This window comes from Orcinus orca, chromosome 3 (genome assembly GCF_937001465.1).
Source record: "Orcinus orca chromosome 3, mOrcOrc1.1, whole genome shotgun sequence".
NCBI lineage: Eukaryota > Metazoa > Chordata > Mammalia > Artiodactyla > Delphinidae > Orcinus > Orcinus orca.
Genome location: NC_064561.1, coordinates 150,253,221 through 150,280,095, shown reverse-complemented (window position 1 = coordinate 150,280,095; position 26,875 = coordinate 150,253,221). Strand labels below are relative to the sequence as shown.

Here is a 26,875-nt window from a genome sequence, read left to right as displayed (position 1 = left end):
CATCAAAAATTCTTTAAATATTGGTAGGCTATTATGCTGATAGTGGCAGACAGATATTTTGCAAAATTCTAATTTTCTCTTGTAACCTTGAATTTTATCGCTGGCAATAAATATTGTCAATTGTTTTCTGTGAAGTGATAATCTGAATTACCATAATTTGTTTTAGTCTTTTTTCAAGTAAAAGTAATTGCATGAAAAAAATTGCTTGTTTATCTCAAAGTTCAAAAATTGTACTTTCCTTGAATAGTCATCAGTTTTGGTATGTGGTAGAGGTGCTTTATGTGTAATGTCCATTTTTTTCACATAGAATAGTAAAAAATTGTGTGATCATAGGTTAAGATTTAATAAATTATTTTGTTTTTGTTTTTTACTACTTCATCAAGAATATTCTTAAATAAAACTTTTTTTTTCCTGTGAATACATGGCAATGAGGAATATAATTATTAGTTTAAGTACTTCTGCCTGATTCATGCTGAGGTGCCAGCAGTTTTACTGACCACTGTTTTTGCACTATCAGTGCAAGTGTAAACACAGTAACAAAGGTAAATAACATTTTAATATCATCATGAAAATAGGTTTGATCTAAATGGGTCTTGGGTGGAGTTCCCATAGGGGTATGCGACAATACTCTCTGAAATGCTACATCAGAATATCAATTAAAACTAGGGAATAGACACAGTTATATCACACCATTTAAACTGAAGTATTCAAAAGTAAATAATAGATTATAAATTCGATTAAATGGGTAGAAAATTATACCATACACAGAGCTTCTTAACTTTAGTGAACCCCTGAAAATACACACAGATCTAAAATTTGCATACAGGCTCCTGGAAATGATCTGTGGATCCCAGGTTAAAAACCTGTCCATAAGTGCTAGGCATTACTCTTCATAATTTTTGTCTCTCTCAATTTCATTTTAGCTTAGACCACCCTGCCTCTGTCTAAAAGTTAAAATCTCAGTGTTTCATAAGTGCTGTTGAAAACATACTCAACTTTTGCAATTTCTTTTTTTGTTGAATCAACTTCAAGCAGGGAGATGCAGGTTCCTTTTGCGTTCTCCCAACTTTGCTTCAGTCCTCCTTACTTAGCAATGACCCTGTGGTGCCTTTCTTTACTGTCATAATCACTGAAAAGGGCAATTTCACACTGCCTCAAATTGTTACAATGCTTGTTGTCAACACTTAACACTAATCCCTAAGTTTCATTTTTCTCAATTGCCTGCCATTTCACCTCAATACCTAAGTCCACTCCATCAGGGTTAAAGCTGGCAAACAGTAAGTCCGTGTTCAGCCTAAGTCATAACTGTAAATTAAGAAATAACATTTACTAAGAAAGTCAGTAGTGCAGGAGGCATAAGCATTTGCATTAGAAAAGATTACAGAAAGTACATGCATAAAAGTTAATGGCTGTGCATTGTGCCAATCCTTTTCAGTTAAGAGGACATATTATAGAGTCTAAAGCTTCCACAAGGTTCTCAAAAATAGTGGGGAAAAAGTATAATCAGAGAACTTTACATACATATGAAGGAAGATCAAGACTTCAGGATGAAACAAAGTTCATCAGATATGGCTCTTTTCCACTTTTCTCTATTTTCCAAATGTTTTATAAACAGCATTAATTTTTACAGGAAGTTGCTTTAATTATAAGATACCACTTTTTTGGTAAAAGATTGAGATCTTCATTCAGACTATTTGGAGTTTTCCAGAATAAGATAATAATATCTCCCCAAATAGCAGGAGGTTCTTATCTGGACTTCATGTGGCATATTTCTTCTTTAAAATAAAGTTAATCTTTAAAAATATTAGGGGACTTTTGGATTCTGTCTGCAATGTTACATAATACCTTTTCTGTTCTCTGATGCCTTTTTTTTTGAGCAAAAAAAAAAAATCTTTAAAAGAAAGGAAACAAAGGAATGTATTTGACTTTTTGTTTTCTACAGAAGCCTGGTGTTAACATGATTCAATAAGAACTTATGAGACTCTTGGTAGACACAAGATACTTGGCTAGGACCCATAGGAAATGAACAAGATTCCTGCTATGTAGGTCATAAAATCTGGAAAGAGAGACATATATGTTTAAAAAAAGTATGAGGTAACCTGAAATATGATCAATTTTAATAAAAATGCAAAGTTCATGGAAACAGAAAGTATCAGATAAATTCTGTCTGAGGCATCACTGAAAGATTCATGGAAAAAAATGGAATTAGGGGAGAAAATTCTAGGTGAAAGTAGTGGATGTAGGGAAAATGTTGGGAATGTTAAATGAAGTCTTTCAGTTGAGAGAACTGGGTAAAGGGAAAATCAGAGAGGGTAAGACGATGTGTTTGAGGGGAGCCCTCCTCACCTTGCCTTCTCCTACCTTCTCAGCCTTATCTCCTGTTGCCCTTTTGCTCTCTCATTCCAGCTACTCCAGGCTTTTTTGAGTTCCTTAAACTCAGATGGTCCTCTGGCCACATGGACTTTTCCCATGCTGTTCCTTTTGCTGCATGTTTTTGCCTGACTAAATCCTACCTATTTTGCAGATCTCAGCCCACTTCCTATCCTTAAGGAAGTCTTTTCTGATTCATCTAACTAGGTTATATTATACCCACTCATAGTATGCTATCATTTTCCTTTGTAACACTTAACACTTAAAATGCAACTTTATAAGGATGTATGATATTTTCATTAATGCCTGTCTTTCACCAGACTAAGAATTCCAAGAAGTAGGAATGGTGAGCACTTGTGTTCACCCTTTTATCTCCAGGTCAGAACACAGTACATGGCACATAGCAAACATACAATAAATATTTATTGAATGAATGATGAATGAAGGTGGAAATGAACTAATGAAGTACAAAAAGAGGGAAGGTATGCAAGGTGACACAGTTTGCCCACTCCTACAAAAATAATGTGAATATGAAAAACAAAACACTTGCTTTTGAGTTGTGAATTTAACTACGTGTTTTTCAAGTGTTTACAACTGGTTTCCAGTGTTCTCTTGAAAAATTCATAGTTTTCAATTTTGAAATCGTGCTACGATGCAAGGAATTTGGATCAAATAATTAATGAGTACCCTTGGGAGATAAAACCCTGTGGCATAATTTAAAACTTTCACTTATTTTGAGGAAAGTTTAGAATCTCCTGATTTACAAGAAAACACAGGTCAAGTCTTTCCCACCTACCCCAGAAGAGCACAGGGCAGGCACACCATGAATGCTTAATATTTGTCAACTGGAAACATCCTCCTGTATGAGCCCCTCAGCAACTCTGATTCTTGACCTGCCTGATTCTTCACCCATTCCATTTTGCCCCCATCAGATTGAGTAACACTGCCTCTTTAGCTATGTGCTCCCTGACCCCCAGCATGAGGTGCTGAACTTCTGCATGCAGCTCAGACCTGGAGAATGGGCTTGTGGAACCAGAAGATTTAGTACTCCAACCCAGTACTCCAAATTGCCAGTATAATCCAAGACCTATAAAAATGTGATTAAAAGTGTCTTGATTGGTCTATGCTGGACCACCTAACAAGAGAGGAGGGGAGGAGATATGACCCCAGTCCTTAAGAACCATTTGAATATGACAGACAAAAATGCAAGAGAAACAGCTGGGAACTTCTAAGAGCTACACTTCCACAGTTTTAGGAAATGAAATGTTTTGAAAACATGTATCAAGGCAAGCCTAGTTACCCATTTAGTGAACCTGGGCCACACTCAATTTGTTTAGAAACTTAAGCCATAGCTCTGAAATGTGGTGATATATGTAAATAGCCTGGAGTTTTTCCAATTATACATGCTTGGGTCCACCCAGAGAAAGGAGTCTGATTCTATGGAGATGGGGGCTAGGTATGTGTGTGTGTGTAAATATATATATGTATATATATACATATGCACATATATATTTTATTAAATTTATTTTATTTCTTAGAAATAATTCTACATCAAATATCAATACATAGGCCTTCCCTGGTGGCGCAGTGGTTGAGAGTCCGCCTGCCTATGCAGGGGACACGGGTTCGTGCCCCGGTCAGGGAAGATCCCACATGCCGCAGAGCGGCTAGGCCCGTGAGCCATGGCCGCTGAGGTTGCGCGTCCGGAGCCTGTGCTCCGCAACACGAGAGGCCACAACAGTGAGAGTCCCGCGTACCGCAAAAAACAAAACACAACAAAACAACAACAACAAAAAATATCAATACATAATTTGTCATTATCATGAAAAGTTATTCTGGAATAAGAGGGAAAGACAATCTCAAAATTCACTGATCAGTTATCAGGATGTTCCAATGACCAAATCAACCTCGTGTTCACCTTGCTCATCTGCAGAACTCAATAATATTAATATAGCCAAATTTGCCTCACAACTATATATATATATATTTATTTAAAAGTTATCTTTGAGATGTGATGTTGGCTTATTATTATTTTTATTGAAGTACAGTTGATTTACAATGTTGCATTAGTTTCAGGTGTACAGCACAGTGACTCAGCCATATATATATATATATATATATATATATATATATATATACACATACATACATACACACACATATATACATATGTATATTTTTTTTTTTGAAAAATCTTCTCAGGACATCTGAATATTATCCCTACTTAAATACTAGGCTTGAACAAATTAGAGGTACTGAATATAAATCTCATCCATCTGCCCAAGGAAAATAGTCTAGATTGTATTTACCAATGGGGAAAAAGAAGATCTGTATCATTTGGATTGTTATGTAAGAGACTAGCAAAGAAGGAAGAAAAGTAGTGTTACCATTGAATCCCCTGAGTGGGACCAGGAATTGAATGTATAAGTCTCTAGGTCCAGATATTTCTCTTGTGTGAGGGTGTGGAATTGGGGAGGTGGTGAGAGGCAAGGGAATGACCCTTAGTGTACCCCCCGTTTATAATTCCTTTTGGATAGCAACGGTAAAGAAAAGGTCATTTGAGCAGTTTGGGTGGGACAAGGACTTTCTTTATGGTGGTAGCAGCAGGGTACCATAGCCATCACTGGTGACAACAAAAATTTGTTAACAGAGCACCTGTTGTTTTCCCATGGCCGCTCCTGGTCCACAGATCTTAGGGAAACTAAAGTAGCAGTCACAGCTTCTATACCAAAGAAGCTGTTATTGGGAAGCAAGGCTCTACATTGGGCATTGGGGAAGTGATTCACTGGAATCGTGGCATTATTGCAAGCTTTCCCAAGCAATTCAGTTTTCTTATATTCTTCTTCGTAGAAGAAAGCATCCACCAATAAAATTTGAGGAAAGGGCTAATCTCCCACAGTCTTGCTACATGTTTTACTATGAAAGCCAGTGTCAAATAAAATTTTCCACACATATAACATTTATTAGATAAATATTTATTAAGAAGGCAAGTATCACAGTTAATAAATATATTCTGTAAGCTTGATGAAGTTCCATTTCTATGTCCTTTAAGTTACTTAAGCATACTTGGTATTAGAGATTCATATGAGGCAGATTCCCAAGTCTGTGTCCTCTAGTGGGCATGAGGCAAACAGATATACCCAGACAGCTGGATATAGGATCTATTAGGGATCAAGCCATGGGTGATGTTCTTAATGGGTACAGGATACAGACCTTGGTGAATCCTTCTGTCTAGATAATGCAAGATTGGGAATGCCTCATTTCACCAACAAGAGCTACATATAACATCCATTATGTTATTTAGCAAGACGTTGGTTTCAGCAATGAAACCTATTTTTTTTACATTCAGTATGTTAAACATATCGATAAATTTATTGATAACCAGCGTGGCTTCTGGTACTTGACACAATGCTGGCTGACCTCTCCTAAACAGTACATTCTTGATCACATGCTAACTGACTACCTCTAGATATAAAATTTTAACTGGTCCCTGTATAATATTATACTGTCTATAACAAAGTATTTTAAAATAAATTTCCTATATTGATTTAGGAGTCTTTTGTTTTTCCAGTGAGGAGTAAACCTAAATACCTAGGATGGAGGCTTATTTTATTTAGGATACTGATATTCTCATCTCTTCTATAAAACCATATGATAAAAAAATTAATAATAATAATTATAACATTACTTAACATTTATCAACAATGTAATATATTCCAAACACTGTGCAAAATATTTATACCTACTTTCTAGTTTTAATCCTTATAACAACCCATAAGGTAGGTATTATTATCTCCATTTTGTAGATGAAGGAATTGAGGCAAAGAGAGGGTACACAATTTGACTACGATCATGCAATGAGTATTTCACAGAATGGCTCAGTGTTCAGAAGTTTCTGTATTTCTCTGTCCTACCAAGGAGGTGAGTGTTATTCTCCTTTAAAGAAGATCTATTTTCTTCATCTAAAACAGCTCTCAAACCTGGCCATTTCTCTGGGTCTCCACCACCATTGGCCCTATTCAAGTCACTATTTCTCTTCCCTTCAATCCTTGAACATTCCAAGTTCTTTACCCCTCAGGATCTCTGTAACTCACTGGGCCTCTAACTAGAAAACGCTTCTCCCTCCCCTTGGGATGCCAAGCTCCCTCTCCTCCTTCAGGGGCCAGTACAGTGAGGCCCTCCATGAATATCCTATGCAAAGTAGACACCTGATTCCATCCCCACCAAACTACTTTCTATCATCTCATCCTGTCTGTGTCCTTCATGGCACTTATCCTAACGTGTAATTGTTTGTTTGTTTGGGCTGTTATTGTTCTACCTGCTGCCCCCCACCTTCCAGAATTAAGTACCACAAGGACAGAGATTGTGTGTGTGGTGTTCTGTTCTCTATCCCCAGTGCATGTGACAGTGCTTGTCATAAAAAGGCCTCTTGGTGAATTCTTGAATGTTAAATGAATGAATTCAGTCAAGGCTTAACTGACATATATTAGATCTACTCTTCCTTTGAGATGTTCAAGATGAGACAGTCCTTTGGTTAACTGACTTTAATGGTGAAAATCTCTTTTAAAATGTTCAAACTGAGCTCTATAGCAAATCTTCTATGTGATTGATTTTCTAAAACTTCACAGAGGCAAAGATCTGAAGGGAGTCTTAAAGATACTCTGATCTAATCTTCAGAGGAACAGACTGGGGCTCACAGGATTTTAACAGCTCTGAAATAGACAGGAGTTGTTAAATTTAAGCACTCCTAAATAGACAGGAAGACAACAAGGGTCCTTTTCCTAATATTTCTGGAACTTTCAAACTGGGGAGATCAAAAGTGGAACTTTTCAAGATATGAATTCCTGTCCCCACTCCATCCTCAGCAGATTTGGATATGTATGATTTAAAATGGATATGTATGATTTGGATTTGGATATGTATGGATATGTATGATTTGGATATGTATGATTTAAAATATCTGTGGATATGTATGATTTAAAATCTTCCTAGGTAATCTGACCATCATTCTGGTTTAAAAGCCTATCTCTCCAATATTATTTATCTCTAAAGACCACACTATTCATAATAAAACACGGGGAAGAAGGGAAGGAGCAGTATCACCCTCTCACTCCCTGTCACAGTAAGATTATTGTACTTCACAGAAGCACCAGTGCTCTTTCCCAGAACCAGTCTGAGGTATAGTTTCCAGCTTCTATGCCCAACACCCAGGTGCATATTTCTACTGCAGCTTTTAGCATGAAGCAATAATCACTTTCTCTCAGCCTTTCTCTTCTGAACACTTCTACTTAGTACTTTCTAACTGCCTACTTTAAGTGTCACTGCTTCCCAAATATTACTTGCTGTTCATCACTGATCCATTTCTGGACCTTAAATATGATTTCCAAGCAAATCCCATGCATTACACCACAGCATGACTTAAATGCACATCACAAGAAATTACCTAATTTCCAAAGACTGCAGTAAACATGAGATGACTTTGGATAGCTTAACCTATCATCTTTCTTTAAAACCTTGCATACTTAGTTTCCTTTTGTGTTTCTCACTTTACACCCTCTACATGTATTCTGATTTCATTGCTCTCATTCTCCTTTTCACATAGAATTAAACATAAATGCTAATATAATTTTTTTCATTTGGCACTCGAATTTTTAATTCATCTAATATTCCATTTTATCCCATTAGCTATTGTATGAGGTGAGTAGGAAAGATTTTTTTCTCCCCATATTACAGATGATGATACCTAGAGGGGCTCCTGCACACTTCATCTAGAGACACCATCTGGAGTCCTGGCTGTTGTGAAAAATATAAAATAAGACTTGTATAAATAGAGTGACTTTTCTTTCTTTTTTTTTTTTTTTTTTTTTTTTTTTTTGTGGTACGCGGGCCTCTCACTGTTGTGACCTCTCCCGTTGTGGAGCACAGGCTCCGGACGTGCAGGCTCAGTGGCCATGGCTCACGGGCCCAGCCGCTCTGTGGCATGTGGGATCTTCCCGGGCCGGGGCACAAACCCGTGTCCCCTGCATCGGCAGGCAGACTCTCAACCACTGCACCACCAGGGAAGCCCAGAGTAACTTTTCTTAATGGAAAGACTACATCACAAACATGAGGGTACATCCCCACTAATGTATAAATTGTAGTAATTTTACTTAAAATCTTCACAGTTTTAAGATTATTGCTAGTGGATAATAAAACTTTTATTACCCTTGAGAATGGTACCTTTTTTGCATAACATTTTCTAGTCAGCTAATTAATGAGCTACAAGAAAGTGTTTCTTTTTTGTAGTTGCCTATAATCTTGCATTTTACTGAACTTTGTCATCAGTGCTAGTACTTTCCTTTTCACTGATTTAATTGGACTTCCTGAGTAGACAATAATATTACATTTTTTTCTTACCAATTTTAATATATTGTTTCATTTAAAGAAAAATCTTATTGTATAGGTTAGAACAAGTGTCAACAACCTTTTTCTGTAAAGGGCTAGGTGGTGAATATGTAGGTTTTGTTGAGCTATATTGTCTCTGTCTCAACTATTCAACTTTGCACTTGCAGTGCCAGAGTAAGCCATAAAAAATGCATTAATGGGTGACCATGGCTGTGTTCAAATAAAGCTTTATTTATAGTGTGGAAGTAGCACCAGATTAGAAATATCAGCCAATGGAAGAGAATAGAAGACCCCCAGAAACCCACACACATATAAACACTTGACAGTGGAGACACTACAGAGCAAAGAGTAAAACATGATATTTTCCATAAATTGTACTGGGACAATTCCCCTATAGCAAAAAGAAAATGAATCAGATAAATCAACCTCTGCCTCATACCACCAGAAAAAACAATTCCAAGTGAGACTTGAATGTGAAAACCAGCAAAATAAAGTTTTTAGAAGTTAATATAGGGGAATAGTTTCATTATACCAGGTAGGGGAAGATTTTATTAAAAAGGGCACAAGAAAGACTAACAACAAAAGAAAAAACCAATATATTTGATTACGTTAAATTTTAAAACTTCCTTTCATCAAAAGAAAGTGAAATCGTAAACCAGACAGTGGTAGAAGATATTTGCAACATATATACTTGACATAAGGCTTCCATCATATGTTGTATTCCTACAAATCAATAAGAAGACAGATACCCAGTAGAATCCAGTAGAAAAAAAAAATGGCAAGGGAATTTAAAAGGCATTTCATAAGTTAGGAAAACAAAACAACCAAGAATGTCACATGAAAAGGTGCTCATCCTCATTAAACATCAGGGAAATTCAAAATAAAACCACAAGAACAGACTGTTACTCATTCACCAGAATGGCTAAAATTAGAAGACTGAATATCAAGTGTTAGTTGTGAAGCAAGATTTAATACAGAGAAATGCACATGTGTACCTAGGGACATGTGCAATAATTTTCATAGTAATATTATTCAAATAGTAAAGAACTGTAAACAATTCTAGTTTCCATTAGAAGTATAAAAAATAAATTTTGCCAATTGAATTTTATTCAATATATAAATGAATGAACTATAGCTATATGGCACAGCATGGGAAAAATCACATGAACAATACAAAAGAAACCAGACATAACAGAATACATAAAGCAAGATTCCATTTACCTAAATTTCAAAGTCAAGTGATACTACACTGTAAGGTGTTTAAGGATGAGTATTTGGATGGTAAAAGCATAAAGACTAAGAAGCAACATGATATACCTAGACCTGAATCCTTTCTCTCCTACTTACCCGCTACTTATGCTACTGAAATTCTCATTATCATTTGTAAAATGAGAGTAATGATATCTACCTCTCAACGTTGTTGTAACAGTTAATCAGGATAATGCATGTAAAACTCTGAGAATAGAGCCTGGTGTTAAGGGTTTCAGCCTTTGAGAGGTAATTTTACTGTTGTCCCTCACAATTTTGAACCAACTGACATTAGAAAAGAATAAAAATAGGGACTTAATGACTGATAAATCTGATAACTATGGTTAAGCCACAATGATGTTTCATAATTCCTTTTGGAGATGGAGTGTCCATAGGCAGCTTTAATGTCCTTAGAGCTTTGTAAGTGGAAATAGAACAAGTGAGGACATGTATTTAGGGGTCTGACAACTTCACTCCATCTAATGAAGAAACATCATCCAAAAGATGTCAGAATCTTTCCATCTCAACATCAGATAGATGCATACTTCTCCCATAGAAGAGGACTGTGTTATCTCATTAAGGTTCCCTCCTCACCTCATGGAAACAGGAGGGCAGTTTTCCCAAACATATGACACATACTGAAGACTCAAAACATGAACATAGTCATCATGGTTGTGAAAGTAGAAGTAGTGATTATTTTTGCTAGGATGATGATGAGACTGATAATAATTTTAAAAAGTAAAATAACAGGCCACCATTGAATAAAAGATATATAAGGTATAACTCTACAAAGTAATGAAAAAACAATGTTAGGAGCCAAACTGGCAGAGTGTTTCACAAGCATAAATGTTCAAATCATACCTTAAGAAAGAGCTTTACACAACAGGTGTAAACAGTCATCAGGTGGCTATGACCTGGGAGCCCCAAGAAGGGGTCCTCCTGTGAATTGTCTCCTAAGCTCCTTGTCCAACAGCATATTGCTGTGTGGGGCATACCCTTTCAAACATCCGTTTCTCTGAAGACCATGGCACTAGAAAACTCCTGTTGAAAGGGTGACTAATAGCATGCATTCTTTGTTGTTCTTAATTAGACTTGAAAGTTTGATCAGTATACCAAGAAATTAGCCACCATTTTAGAAAAAAAGCCAAAAATGAGCCATGTCCAAGAGAATGGTAAACCTGTAACTGCATTCTGGTAAGAGGAAGGAGTAAGAAGAGTCTGGAGCTTGGGAAGTTGACTGTTGGAAATAGTATCAAATGTGGTGCCCAGGGGAGGACATCCTTTGGGTATCTGAGGCAAAGGGGAGATGAAGACAAATTTTGTATACTTCGTGATTTAGCCAAGGTCTATTCCCATTTTGAGTTATTAGTTTTTAATGCCTTGATGTTAATAATGGTGTAATCTGTACATAGATAATAAATTCTGTATGAACGTAAGGAGGCAGAAGTTTATAGCATCACTGGTTTTTAATGTGCACTGCTGGGAAATACATGGGACCCTAGAGACCAAATACTTCATCTTTTCCAGAGATGCTTAATGGAATGACTGAGTGGGTTGCATGTCTATTTAAAGCCTTTCTTTGCTATTATTCTTCCTGCCTCCTTGTATTCCCCACACTATGCCCTATCAGAACAGTTTACTAAGCATCACCGACACAAACCTGACAAACTCTTCAGCATTTCTGTCATTCTTAATATTGTGGGCAGATGAGAAGACTTCTCATTTCACTCAAAAGAGACATTTTGAAACACATCTAATGGATTTAAAATACAAAAAGCAAATAGGAAAAGTTACTGTTGTGCACATTACACAACTTCACTCAACTCATTGATTTGTTGGTACAAGAATAAAAACGATACAGCCACTATGGAAAATAGTATGGAGGTTCCTCAAAAAGTTAAAAATAGAACTACCATATGATCTAGTAATCCCACTTCTGAGTATTTTTCTGAAGGAAACAAAAACACTAATTTGAAGAGATTGTATGCACCCCTATGTTCATTGCAGCATTATTTACAATATCCAAGATATGGAAGCAACCTAAGTGTCCATCAACAGAGGAATGGCTAAATAAGATGTGAGATAGATATATATATATATATATATATATATATATATACACACACATATATACACACATACATATAAGCACACACATATATATAGCAGAACATTATATATATAGCAGAACATTACTCAGCCATAAAAAAGGATGAAATCTTGCCATTTGTGATAACACGATGAACCTAGAGTGTATTATACTTAGTGAAAGTCAGACAGAGAAAAACAAGACCATATGATCTTATACGTGGAATCTAAAAAGCAAAACAAATGAACAGACAACAAAACAGAAACAGACTCCTAAATACAGAAGACAAACCAGAGAGGAGGGTGATGGGGAGATGAGTGAAATAGGTGATGGAGATTAAAAGGTACAAACTTAGAGTTATAAGATAAATAAGTCACAGGGATATAATATACAGTCAATAATATTATAACTTTGCATTGTGACATATGGTAGCTGGGTTTGTTATGGTGACTGTTTTGTAGTGTATAGAATGTTGAGTCACTATGTTGTACACCTGAAACTAACATGATATTGGAAGTCAGTTATACTTCAATTAAAATAAGTAAAATTTTTAAAAAAGAATAACAGGAAGTATGTCAGAAAGAGAAAAACAAATACCGTATGCTAATGCATATATATGGAATCTAAGAAAATGGTACTGATGGCAGTACCTAGTGGCAGGGCAGGAGTAAAGATGCAGATGTAGAGAATGAACTTGAGGACACGGGGGGGGAAGAGGAAGCTGGGACAAAGTGAGAGAGTAACATTGACATATATACACTACCACATGTAAAATAAATAGCTAGTGGGAAGCTGCTGCATAACACAGGAAGATCAGCTAGATGCTTTGTGATGACCTAGAGGGGTGGGATAGGGAGGGTGAGAGGGAGGCTCAAGAGGGAGGATATAGGAATATATGTATATACATAACTGATTCACTTTGTTGTACAGCAGAAACTAACACAACATTGTAAAGCAATTATACTTCAATAAAAATATAAAAAAAAAGAATAACAACAATGGCAGCCACAACAAAGCAAACGAAACAAAACTAAAAAATCAAAACAATAGCTGAATGTATTTATTTGCCAGGGAACACACACTGTGAAGAAATTCACTCAGTAGAACTCTAAAAGCAAAATGTCAATGTAATTTTAGAGTAGAAATATAGGGGGCATTCATGGCACTTATGCCAATTAATTAAAACTAGTACTCTGGATAGACTGAAATGAATCCCTACCTCTAATTGTAATTGTTAAAATAAGTCCCATTTTTTACTTGTCAGGAAAACGTCTTCTGTTAGCTTCATTGAGAATCTAGTTTGCTGGGGTACCTCAACATTCATAGTCATTTATCAGCTTCAGCTAGTCAGAACCGGTTGTGTGAACTACAGCATTGGTTTTGACATCTAGGAAAGCACTGCTGTAGGTAGGTAATTTTCCTTGCACATGTATTGGGAAGAACAAATCTGACTCCATATTGGATCTGTTTCTTTTGCTGTAACCTTTGTATTCTAGTGCTTTTGCTACAAGTTAATCACTAAAGGGGTGTTACCTATAACTTAAAGTATACATAATGGCCCATCTCTGGGAACCCTGCCTCCCATGCCTAAACATTAAGCTAAAATACTTTTGTTTAGCTCACAAAAAAACATCCTGACCAGGCCCACGTGTGAATGGCTGCAGGAAAGAAGAAATTTACAGAGGTTCGGAGTCTGGCTGGAACCAGGAGATATTTGCAACAATTTTTCCCCTTTGTACTTTACCTCCTCACCTCCCCCCTCTTTGTTCTATGAAAAAAGTTAGCATCCAAACCAAGACAAGATGGTTCTTTGGGACCCTAATCTACCATCTTCTCAATCTGCGAGCTCTCCAAATAAAATCACTATTCCTTGCCCCAACAACTCATCTCTTGATTTATTGGCCTGTCATGTGGCAAGCAGTATGAGCTTGGACTTGGTAACATACACAGGGAATTTTGTCTTTATGTTCCTTTTAATTCCCCCTTAAGATTAGCTCCAGACCAAATAAAAATGTCTGCTCTATTTGTTATCCAAGACACAATTCTTGAAAGCCTGCTTCCCACTAAAGAACCTTTCATTTAACTAGGGCATACTTTCCTATAGTCCCTTCCTTCCGGTACTGTTACATCCCCAGGGGTTGGTCCCATTCCCAGTAATTCCACCCTGCTTCTGCTGTCTGCCTGGGGATGTGGAGACAAATATATGATTAAAACCACCAATAAGGGCTTCCCTGGTGGCACAGTGGTTAAGAATCTGCCTGCCAATGCAGGGGACACGGGTTCGAGCCCTGGTCTGGGAAGATCCCACATGCCGCGGAGCAACTAAGCCCATGAGCCACAACTACTGAGCCTGTGCATCTGGAGCCTGTGCTCTGCAACGGGAGAGGCCGTGACGGTGAGAGGCCTGTGCACCACGATGAAGAGTGGCCCCCGCTTGCCGCAACTGGAGAAAGCCCTCGAACAGAAACGAAGACCCAACACAGCCAAAAATAAATAAATAAATACATTTATTTTTTTAAAAAACCCACCAATAAAACAAATTTAGAAAGACTATTTCTTGGTTTCAAGAACATGTACAAATGTTTTGGTATAACATAGAGTTAAGAGTAAAAGAAAATTTTTATCAATAGGATAATGTTAACTATATGAAAAAATATTACTTGGTAAAAAAATGGAAGGAATAAAGCCCTGAGATTAACAATGTGAAAACTAGTTTCTTTGTGGTGGTAGGATGACATATGATTTTCTCCTACTTTTTTTTTTTACTATTTTTTCCTGAAATTTGTATTTCCTTTCTTTTAAGGTATTTTCAGTACTTTGATAATCAGGAAGGAAAAAAAAAAAAACTGATCCCAAAAGGCTAATGTCAGTGCAGTAAACACAGGTTAAAATATTATAATTCAGAATTTGCAGTCTCATTTAATGATATTTATACTATGTAATAGTAAAATAATAACAGAAGAAATTGACATTAATAATTCTTTTAAAAAAATACATTTATGCAGGCTTCTAAAGAAAAATTTCTTGTTGTTTTTCAGTGTTTTTAACAAATAAATAAAAAGAGGACTTTGCAATGCAGATTTTTACAGGTATTACAGGTTTTCTAGAGTCTTATTTGTTTTGGTCATGATTTCATACCATGGTTGTTCTTCCTTATAGTTGTCTATACCTGCCTTACTTTGGATATTTCACTCTGTAAAATAAACATTTTAGTCTTTCCAACTTACCACAGCCTCTCATGGACTCTCTGTATCTGATATTCTACTGTTACTGAGTCCAAGCTCTACTGGTCACCCCACGACAGGCCAATAAATCAAGAGATGAAGCGTTGGGGCAAGGAATAGTGACTTTAGCTGGAAAACCAACAGACTGAGAAGATGGTGGACTCGTGTCCCAAAGAACCACTTTATCAGAGTTAGAATTCAGGCTTCTTTTATACTAAAAGGGGAGGCAGTGAAGCTGGTTGTTGCAAACTTCTTTGTGCAGGAATCCTTTGTTCTTGCAGCCGTCCATGCTATAAACCTCCAGCAAAACAATTATTTTCTATTCTGAAACTTTTTATTTCTATATGAATGGAAAATTATTATACCTTTAAAGGCCAGAGCCCTGAAAATGAGATATCATATATATTTCAGGCTCTAGGCAACATTCTTCTACAAAAGTGCAGAGGCAGCATGACTAAGCTTAGCCAACAGAGCACAGGGATTAGAGCTAAAGAAACAGATCCAATATGGAGTCAGGTTTGTTCTTCTCTGTTACACTACCACATATTTAGTTCCACTTTGACCATTGGAAACACTCTCCTTTCCATACCATCCCCATCTCTCTGGGAATACTGAGACCTAGAAATTATAATATCCCAAGCTCTTAAAAGTGCAGTTGTCTTAAAGGTGTGAGCTATTTGAAGAGTCAAGCATAGCCTTAGGGTACAAGAGGACTTTACTCCTACTGTACAATCAATGGGTGATGGGCTACTGTTGATTAGCAGCTCTCATTAGATGGAAACAAAAGATTCAGGTCACCACAGCCCTGAATAGTTAGGTTGGACTCTAGGTTCTGTTTTACATCCACTTAGTTCCTTGTCTCTGGACCCTCCTGGTATCTTCTTGAGGGTTGAAGCTTTCTTCTCTCTACTTGGTCTCCCTCCTCTCCCTTTCCCCTAGCAAACAGTTTTTATCTAGATAAGGAACAGGAATATTCTGTCTGTACATATGCATCTGAATATTTCATGTTTACACCTAGACCAGTGGCTTTTAAACTTAAGAGGTAGGATTTGTCATCTTTGCTTACTTGGTTATTCAGTGATCCCTTTTCCCCAACATCAGCAAGTAAAGGCTAAATAGAAAGAATAAATGCAGGTAAATTCCTCATTGTTTTGAGTTATTAGAAACTGCCTGATGCACTTGTCTGGCATCCACTTGCCTTGTAGCTTCACTACTAACTCTTATCCAACCATACTGGACCATTTGCAGTTCCAGGAATATGCTATGCTGTGTCCTTCATGCTATTCCTTCTTACTTGCTCTTCTCTTTACCAGAATGATCTTCCCCTTCCTCATTTTGCTAACTCCTTCAGAACTCAATACCAACATCTCCTTCAGGAAGCCTTCTCTGAATCTCCATGCTTTTCTCTGCACTTCCAGAACAAGAAGCAAGTTCAGATGGCCCTTGAGGTTAATAGTCTTCTCCTTTGTAGTTTGGCAAGTTGCTGGCTCAGCAAGTATGAGTAACTCCCCTGAAGAACAGATGGATGTAGTGCCCTATCTTTGTATGCTGCTCCTTTATAACAAGGCCATTCCCTTATAGAATAGCCCACTGTTACCTAGTCACCTAGAGAGCCCCTCCCCTTATAAATATGAAGAGTGTTTCAGGGGCAGACTCCCATGGTCTGTCCTATCACACTGGGGCTGGCCTAGGCACACCACCCCACGACACAACTAGAACCTAGAGGATCATGTGGCTCTGACACTTCTCTGCTAGTAAATTTGTCAGCAACAAGTTCTGTTTTATGTTTCAACCATGCGATGGCTGTGACATGGTCTGCATGCTCATTGTGCCTAGGTCTATTAGGTGAGCACTTCATATGTTGTAATAATTTATGCATTTGAATTTCCCACTAGACTGTAAATTTCTTGGGGGAAGATAGTGCTTTGTTTTTGTATGCCTAGGATTCAGCACAGTTCTTGCACATAATTGACGCTCAAAAAGAGATTAATGAATATCTCCTTTTATTCATTAAGCCCCATATACATGACTATTATTTTATTGAGCTAATGATTCCCCAGTGCTTCTGTTGAATACAATTCTTGAATGAAGAGTGATAATCCTTAATTGAGGAGATTAAGGCCCTATATGTAGATAATAAGGGATGACACTAAATCAAAATGAAAACTTCAGAGATGTCTCTGATTGCACACAGTTAATATTTATTCCTCATATTTTTTTATGCAAGAGCCATTTCTTCTTAAAATTAATTACATGGTCCTGGTTCAACCAAAATGACCTCTGTAATGACTCATGGATCATTCATCACTCTTGTTTCTGAGCTCTCAGAGTAATTTTAGGGTTTTATTTAAACCTATAAATTATGTGTGTGTGTGTGTGTGTGTGTGTGTGTGTGTGTGTACTCGTTTTCTTTTGCTTTATTTCAGACTGAGACTGCTAAAAGTCAAATATTTTCATCTGAGATAAACATTAAGATAAGTTGTGTCTACACAACTTGGCATAACTTGACGGTTGTGTCAGAGAGAGTACAATACCAACTAGGAAAACATCTAAATACCCATTATTTAATGGGTCACAGGAATCCACAGGAATTCTGATTCTTATAAGTTTCATTCTAATCTAATGGTACACAGGTGTGGTTTCCTATGTTGTAACATTGTTAGTACTGAAAATAATTTTTCTGTGGTATTCACATATGTTTTTGAATATTGGAAAAAATAATATGCAGCCCTTCTAAAGATCAGGGCTCTCCAAACTGCTATTTCATGCCTTGGAGAAGGACCCAGAGAAGTAAATTAAAATTATATGCAGAGATGTCAAGCACATCTGCTTGGTGGAATCTTGTGAGAGTAAATTAACAAATGTAGTAGGGGACAGTAGCGGGGGAGAATAATGTTAGGAAGAGAGACAGCTAACACTTATAAAGAGCTTAGTTTGTAGCAAGACTTTATGTCTTTATTTATTTATTTGTTTATTTTTTGAGGCTTTGCAATAATTTTTTAATGAAGCATATTAAGTTTTTGTTTATGACTACAAGAATGCATATTCATAATAAGAAACCTTGGAGAATACAAGGGAAGCATGAAGAGGGGCAAAAGAAAATCACCCTTAGTTTACAACCAAAGACAATCAACGTCTATATTTGGTATATTTTCTTTTATTCTCTTTTATATCTTGCATTGAAGTTTTTGGCTTTGATTTTTATTGTTCATATTATTTCATGAATAGTAAAATGCTAATCATATTTTATTGATTGATAGATAATTTGCATCTATTGATACTGAGTCTTTTTCCTGGACAGAGAGTCTGTACTACTGTAATAGTGAACAACTTACAGATCTCTTTGCATATTTTTTCTAAATAATATAATTTAGTTATCTATTTTATATATAGTAGTGTATATATGTCAATCCCAATCTCCCAATTCATCCCACACCTTCCTTCCCACCTTGGTAACCACAAGTCTGGTTTCTACATCTGTGACTCTATTTCTGCTTTGCAAATGAGTTCATCTGTACCATTTTTCTGGATTCTACATAGAAGCTATATTATACTATATTTGCATTTCTCTTTCTGACTTACTGCACCTCTGTATGACAATCTCTAGGTCCATCCATGTCACTGCCAATGGCATTATTTCATTCCTTTTAATTGCTGAATAATATTCCATTGCATATATGTACCACATCTTCTTTATCCATTCCTCTGTCGATGGACATTTAGGTTGCTTCCATGACCTGGCTATCTTAAATAGTGCTGTAATGAACATCGGGGTGCATGCATCCTTTTGAATTATGGTTTACTTCTGATATATGGCCAGGAGTGGGATTTCTGGATCATATGGTAGCTATATTTTTAGTTTTTTAAGGAACCTCCATACTGTTCTCCATAGTGGCTGTACCAGTTTACATTCCCACCAACAGTGTAGGAGGGTTCCCTTTTCTCCATACCCTCTCCAGCATTTATTGTTTGTGGATTTTTTGATGATGGCCATTCTGACCAGTGTGAGGTGGAAATAACTGCCAAGGAGCAGAATAAAGAAAAAAGAATGAAAAGAAATGAGGACAGTCTCAGAGACCTCTGGGACAACATTAAACGCACCAACATTCGAATTATGTCATTATTTAAATTAATTGTCACAAGAACCAGAAGTATAATATGCATATCATTGTCTTCACTTTACAGGTGAGGAAATTGATGCTAAATATTACCTAGCTAATATGTGGCAGAGCAGAGATGTAAATATAAACTGATGATTATTCTTCTACCCTGTAAAATTATTTTACTTACACTGGTATGTAGCCTGTAACATGGATTTTGAAGTTAGGCAATTCCAGATTTACCTTTCTCTCTACCACTTACTAGCTAGCTGCAGGATCTTGGTTAAATTGCTTACCTCAGCTTGCTTGTCTGTAAAATAAGAATAATAATACTCATCTTACAGCATTGTAAAGCTTTCATGGGACGGTATAATTCAAATCCATGGAGACATCTTTTAACCTCTCTTTGCCTATACATGGAGATAATAAAAATACCTGTCTCTCACGGTTATTGTGAGGATTAAATGAGGTAATCAATGTAAAGTACTAAACATACAATAAGTGTCTTGATAATTATTAGCTAACATCACCATCAACATCATCTTCATTACAGTGATCAATAAATTGTAATAAATGAATCTAGCCATTCTTAATGAAATAAATGGTTGAGTAAGTTATTGTTTGGTAGCAGGGCACTGATGGGGTACCTGACTAGGATTAAGAAGCTTATATTTCTTTCTTCTCTTATGCTAGAAAAAATAGATATTTATGTGCCATTACAAAAGGCAGGATTATATTTTAAATAAGATACACCGGTTGGAATGCTCTTTCCTGTATATGAATGTCTCACCATCATTTGTATACGGAGAACTAACTGAGCAGCTGAACTGAGGATCGCAGAGGCAACCGTCCCATGGAAGCATAAAGAGCTGAGCTGAAGAGTTCGACATTTGTTTTTTTTTTTTTTTTTTAAACATCTTTATTGGAGCATAATTGCTTTACAATGGTATGTTAGTTTCAGCTTCACAACAAAATGAATCAGTTATATATATACATATGTTCCCATATCTCTTCCTGCTTGCGTCACCCTCCCTCCCACCCTCCCTATCCCATCCCTCCAGGCGGTCACAAAGCACCGAGCTGATCTCCCTGTGCTATGCGGCTGCTTCCCACTAGCTATCTACCTTACGTTTGGTAGTGTATACATGTCCATGCCTCTTTATTGCTTTGTCACCGTTTACCCTTCCCCCTCCCCATAGCCTCAAGTCCATTCTCTATGGATAAAGAAGATGTGGCACATATATACAATGGAATATTACTCGACATTTGTTAAGTGTGGGAATGTCAGAACCTTCTCCTTTTCATCCCATGCTGATCAAACTACCAACCCTGCTCTGATTTCCTCCACCTCTCCTTCCTCTTTGCCTTCTCTTATAGCAAGCACAGATACTTCTCTCCTTCCTACTTCAGAGATTTCTTCACTCCCTCTCTGGTACTTTGCATTACAGTTTACCTTATGAGTAGTAGCCTCCTGTGTGGCATGATTCCTGGAATGGCAGAAATGCTTCCCGCTCCCAAATGCTTCCCTGATCAACCATGGAGCCATGTATTCCAGGGTTAGAGCTCTGTTCCCTTTTCTGACCAAACTGGGGACTGTTTAAAAGTTCCAAAAGATGTGACTCATTAGGTCTTATCAGAAACCTAGAGCAGTGGTGTTCCCGCAGTGCTTCAGAAATTGATAGGGCTTCCTCAGCAGTCCTCAGATGTAGCAGGGGAGAATGGATTTGAAAGTGTAGGTAACTCTGGGCTTTCCCTTGCGCTGCCTAAATCAGAATGTAACATTTCTATCCACTGGGTATCCCTATAAAATTTTGTCGAAAAAATACTCTTCCACCTAGATGTACACTATCAGATACATTCTTAGGCTGAGCCTGTCAGAAGTTGAGACCGGTCCTTTTGTTTTCAGGGCCCTATTACATTAAAAAATGAAAAAACTGCTCAAGATATGGTTCAATTTTTATTAAATGTTTAATTTGTCAATGTGACTCTATATATACTGTCATTTGGAGAGAACCTCAAAATGCTAAGTTTGAAGACCATTGTGAATGTCTCACTTTGATAGGTCCTCATCCTAAGTAAGATTTGATGCTGTGAGTTTGGAGCTTATAAAGTGACTGCAAGTTTTAAGATGGGATGAGGAAAGGAAAGAAGAGTCCTGAGGTATCTAAGACAAATCACCACTTCTAACTATGATTGTATCTGGTTGACCCTGCTTGAGGTTGCTCTCCAAACCAGGACAAACTTCTCCTGTATTTCCAGATTGTTTTTGAAAAAGCCCTAGATAATCTAACCCTTATTACTGCCCCATCCTGTCTCATCAGGCCTATTAAAACAATTCTTCTCGATACATTGTGGTAGATTAGAGTATTCCCAACTATTCTCTCCCTCCCTGTGATAAAATTATTCACCCACACCTTTTTCTGTGCCTTCCAGTGGGTTGAATATGCATCCTCATCCATTGACTTTGAGCTTGGCCATGTGACTTGCTTTGACCAATAGAAAGTAGGTAGAAATATCGGTGTGTGCGTTCTGAACAGAGGCTTTAGAGGCATCACAAGTTTCTGCTCACCCTCTTCCATAACCTTCCCCCCATGAGAATAACACTTCCTAGGTGATAGCTACTCTTTTAGCCTGGGTTCTAGGATGAGAAAATGCATGAAGCTAAGCCCAGCCAAGCCTGCCTGTAGCCCATATGTGATGAGAGCAAGAAATAAATCTTTGTGAGTTGCTGAGATAGTTTGTTATTGCAGCAAAGCTGACTAATATGTGCATTTTCTGCTATAAGTGTTTCTGAGCCGACTCTCGTTTCTCTGTCAGACTTGGAATATCTTTCCACTCTTGTATATTCATTCAAGGTTCTCTTTAAAATTTAAGCCTCTCACAAATAACAGGAAAGGAGGAAACTGTCCATAAGTTTTCTACTATTATTCAAGCCAACAGTTGCCCATCCACCTCCAAACTCCCATTGATGACATCACATAATAGAAACACAGTATTGGGACTTCCCTGGTGGTGCAGTGGTTAAGATTCTGTGCTCCCACTGCAGGGGGCCCAGGTTCAATCCCTGGCCAAGGAGCTAGATCCCACATGCATGCCACAACTAAGAGTTCACATGTTACAACTGGGGAGTCTGCCTGCAGCAACTAAGACCCGGCACAACCAAATAAATAGATACTAAAAAAAAAAAAAAAAGAAACACTATTTAATAACGGCCATATTCAATATCTGTACAAATGACCTTTCATGTCTTTCTGGATCTATACTAATCTATTTCCATTTGCAATCCTGTGGGCTATGAGATGATATATTTTTGTAATGAATTGATGTCAAAACTTGTGTATGGATGGTAAATACATTACTTATTCAGAAGTGAATTTACCTCACCAACTGTTGCCACTCATTTCTTTCTTCTACCAAAAAATATCTGGCACTCTTTGTGGAGCATACTGGATTCCAATTATATGTCAGAAATTTTGTCTTGTGTTCTGAGATAATACCATTGATAATGAGGCTTCCAAATTCTCAGTTGAATGGAATGAGTTCCAACAAATTGGATTAGCAAACAGAATAGTTAAGATTTTTTTTTAAAGTTCAGCTCATCTTGTGTTCCCAGAGGCTCAAGAAACTGACAATTTAAAAAAAAAAAAAACTAATCTTCCAGTGAGGTTAGTATTCCTAATCAAAACATTCTTTTAGAGATTGGGTCAAATTTTGAAGGATCAATCAGCCAAAAAGTGACTGAATAGAGACAACAGGTTTAAAAGAGAGGTTTGTGTGATTAGGTGGTTGACAGATTTTTAAACATGTATACTTAGTTCACAGCAGAAATTATCTACAAATTCAGCCCTAGAATTTTCCTCTCTATATATCTTTTCTTGTCTTTTTCCTTTCCTTCCTTTTTTATTTTTGAGCAAATATATTTAAGTTCTCTTCAGCTTCTGAGTCCAGTAAATAAACCCTGTTCCCATCTGGAATGCATTCAGATCTACATCATTCTTTGCTGAGAATCATTTTAGACATTTTAGATATGTTATCTGCATGGTGTTTGAATAAAATCCAGCCCAGGATAAGCATATCCCTTTATATTATTTCCAAGTCTCACTTGATGTACAGGACTGTGATGTTATCATCTCTGGTGGATCTCCTAACTTTCCCTCAGAAGAGAACTTTGTGATCAGGAAGTCTTCAGAAAAGCTTTTTCAGCTATTATTTTTTAAACCATCTCTAACCATGAATGATAGGAACTTCATGTAAATTCATCTAAGTTGGGACGACCAACAGTGGTAATTATAGAGTATGCTTATTATTTTAATTTAGAAAATATTCTCCAGTAACCAACAAACAGCCCCCCACCCCCACAAAATACAAAGGTGCCTGTTTAAACAATGTCATTAGAAAAACTTTATTGAATTCTTATGTATATGCAACACCACTGCTAGTGAATGTCTCCATTAATGAAACAGAAAGCCATCTAGACAGAAGCCCTTCCATTGCACCGTAAAGGGCATTCTTTGTGAATGTGATGAGTCTGAGAAAGGAACACACTTGGGAGGGCTGCAGGTTGGGGGTTTGACTCAGGCTTCAGATAGGGGGTTTCAAAGAATCAAGAGAAACTCATGATGAGGTTTCATGGCCCAGAACCAGTCTCTTAGGCTCCATTATTTTGTGCTTTGAATAGTCATGCTCTGTGCAGAGGTCTTGAAGTTGTTGTAGATACCTCCTGAAAATGAGAGTTAACTGCTCTGGAAGCTCCAGGGACCCCTGAAGGGAGCCCTTTCACCACAATGAAAGTGGTTCTAATGGTTGTAAAGGGATGGGATCTCTGTTCCCTGTGCAGTAGAGTCCTGGCTGATGGAGAGTTTAAGTGGTATGCAGTGGTAGCATGGTTTTTACTGGAATAGTTTCTTGTCTAAAAGGCATTTTTCCTGGCTTCATTGTTCCTAGTTGTGTAGCATACAAATTGTGTAACATACAAGCCTCTAGTCTTCCTGGAGATTATATGAGCTAATTAATATTCTGCAGTAAATTCCTTACTTCTTAAACTTGCTTAAATCAGACAGAATGGATCTTATTGTTTGCAAATCAGAACATTGACCTATGAAGGGCTCCTCTCTTCTACTCAATATTCTCAAGCAAATAAATAAACAAACAAAAAAAACCCCATGTATTTCTTTAAATCATGTTTCCTTGAACAGAGGACGATGAAAGATGTATGGTTTTTGCAAAGAACCCCAAGGACCTCACTCTAGTATATAGACACAAAACCAGGAGAATGACAAAGATTGTAGCTTATCCAAAATGTCTGTGACAGGTATGTACTGAAAAAGGCTTTTGCCCAAAGCATTGTACTATATCAGAAAGCCAATATGAAGAGGGACCATAAAGGCACAGAGAGTTCAGTCTCTGATATGAGCTAAAAAAACCTCTGGGCTGGGAGTCAAGAGTACTGATGTTTAGGATCATCATTGTTAGGAACAAATTATGTGACTTTGAGAAAGTTGCTTAACCTTTCTGAGCCTCATTTGCCTTATTGGTTCAATGTAGTGGTTGGATTAAATGATTGCTAAGACCGCTTTGAGCTATAAAGCTCTACAATCTAGACAGAAAGAGGTACAGGGTGGAGAAGATAGAGACATAGAAGCAGACATTTCCAAATTAGCTTCACAAACATTGCCCTTTAATCATATACTTGCATATGTTATGTACACACACATTTTAAATTTTTCCTCAGCTTGAATTTTGAGACTCTAAGAAGAAATATTGGGATGCACACAATGTTTTTTTTTTCCATCAATCATAAAAGCATCCTTCAAAAAATATACATCTTAATTAGCACATAGTCTTTCCCCATTCTTCTACCACTGCCCCTTGGGAAGAAAAATCTTCCCAAACATTTGGAGAGATGAAGGCGAACAACTGCTTTCTGAAATGCTGGTGGTTCACACTTGGTGATGATTCCCAAGGTAGCATCAATATGGCTTTCAATGGCTTTATCTGATTGTGGAAAATCTGCGCTCATCACATCATCACTGCTTGTTTCCAAACATAGGTCTTAAAACTGATAACATTTTGGAGACATGTAGATCTTTCACTCTTATAACCCACCTGAAGTTGGAATTCTTACCACAACATCCATGCCAAAAGGTGGACCAACTTGTACCTAGACATTGATGGTGGAGAGTCCTTTCAGGAGGATTTTGTATCACCAAATCAAATTATTTCTCTCCATGGTTTCTCCATGTTAATAACTAACTGTTAGTTCTTTCTCTGAAAACATTTGTATTTCCATCCAGAAATTCCAGGTGTGGTCTTTAGAGCACATAGGGACTTCCTCATTTTGACATTATTAATACAGTCTATTGTTTTATTAAATTCTGAAGTACACTCATTAAGCTCACTTTTATCTATACTAAAAGTATTTTTTAAGCTTCTTAGCTTTCACTTCCTATTTTTTTCTTTTTTTTTTTTTTTGAGCAGAGAAAGGGTTATTGCAGGGCCATTCAGGGAGAACAAGTGGCTCAAGCCCCACAAAACCCCAAACTTCTTGTAGCTATGAGATACATTTTTGACCCAAATTAAAAATTTTACATAATCTCATTACATTTATTTCAATAAATTTTATTTGCTTTTAAAAATAATAATTATTAAAAATAGAGATGCACATGACATATATATGAAAAATATAAATAAATCACAAAAAAACAGCTACAAATTATACAAAATCTCAATACCCCAGAACAACATTATGATATTTGTTAAACATGATTCCAAATATAGCTCTGTATATGTGCAGTTGGGTAAATGAATAGCTAGATATATTCAGAAAAAAATTAGTAGAAATATAATAATACTATGCATACTATTTTAAAATTAACAATATAAAAATATATTTTGACCTTTAAAAAGGAAAATAATTAAAACAAGTTAATTGTGAACTTCAAATAAGTATTTCTTTATGCAAGACAATTTTTTCTTTTTTTTTAAACATTTTATCAAGAAGGCACATTTTCTTTTTTTATACAGCAGGTTCTTATTAGTCATCAATTTTATACACATCAGTGTATACATGTCAATCCCAATCTCCCAATTCATCACACCCCCTACCCCCCCACCCCCACCGCTTTCCCCCTTTGGTGGCCATACGTTTGTTCTCTACATCTGTGTCTCAATTTCTGCCCTGCAAACCGGTTCATCTGTACCATTTTTCTAGGTTCCACATATATGCATTAAAAAACGATATTTGTTTTTCTCTTTCTGACTTACTTCACCCTGTATGACCCAGTCTCTAGATCCATCCACGTCTCAACAAATGACCCAATTTCATTCATTTTTATGGCTGAGTAATATTCCATTGTATATATGTACCACATCTTCTTTATCCATTCATCTGTAGATGGGCATTTAGGTTGCTTCCATGAGCTGGCTATTGTAAATAGTGCTGCAATGAACATTGGGGTGCA

At 36.9% G+C, this 26,875-nt stretch overlaps 1 protein-coding gene across 1 annotated transcript in view; it reads left to right on the top strand.

Moving 5' to 3' along the window:
- FBXO4 (F-box protein 4) overlaps positions 1-18,548 on the top strand; it is a 287,548-nt gene extending 269,000 nt beyond the window's left edge. Inside the window, exon 9 of the transcript XR_004481339.2 lies at positions 18,299-18,548. The gene's annotated coding sequence lies outside the window, so the exon portion shown is untranslated. The remainder of the gene's footprint in view (positions 1-18,298) is intronic.
- Positions 18,549-26,875: the final 8,327 nt, after the last annotated feature.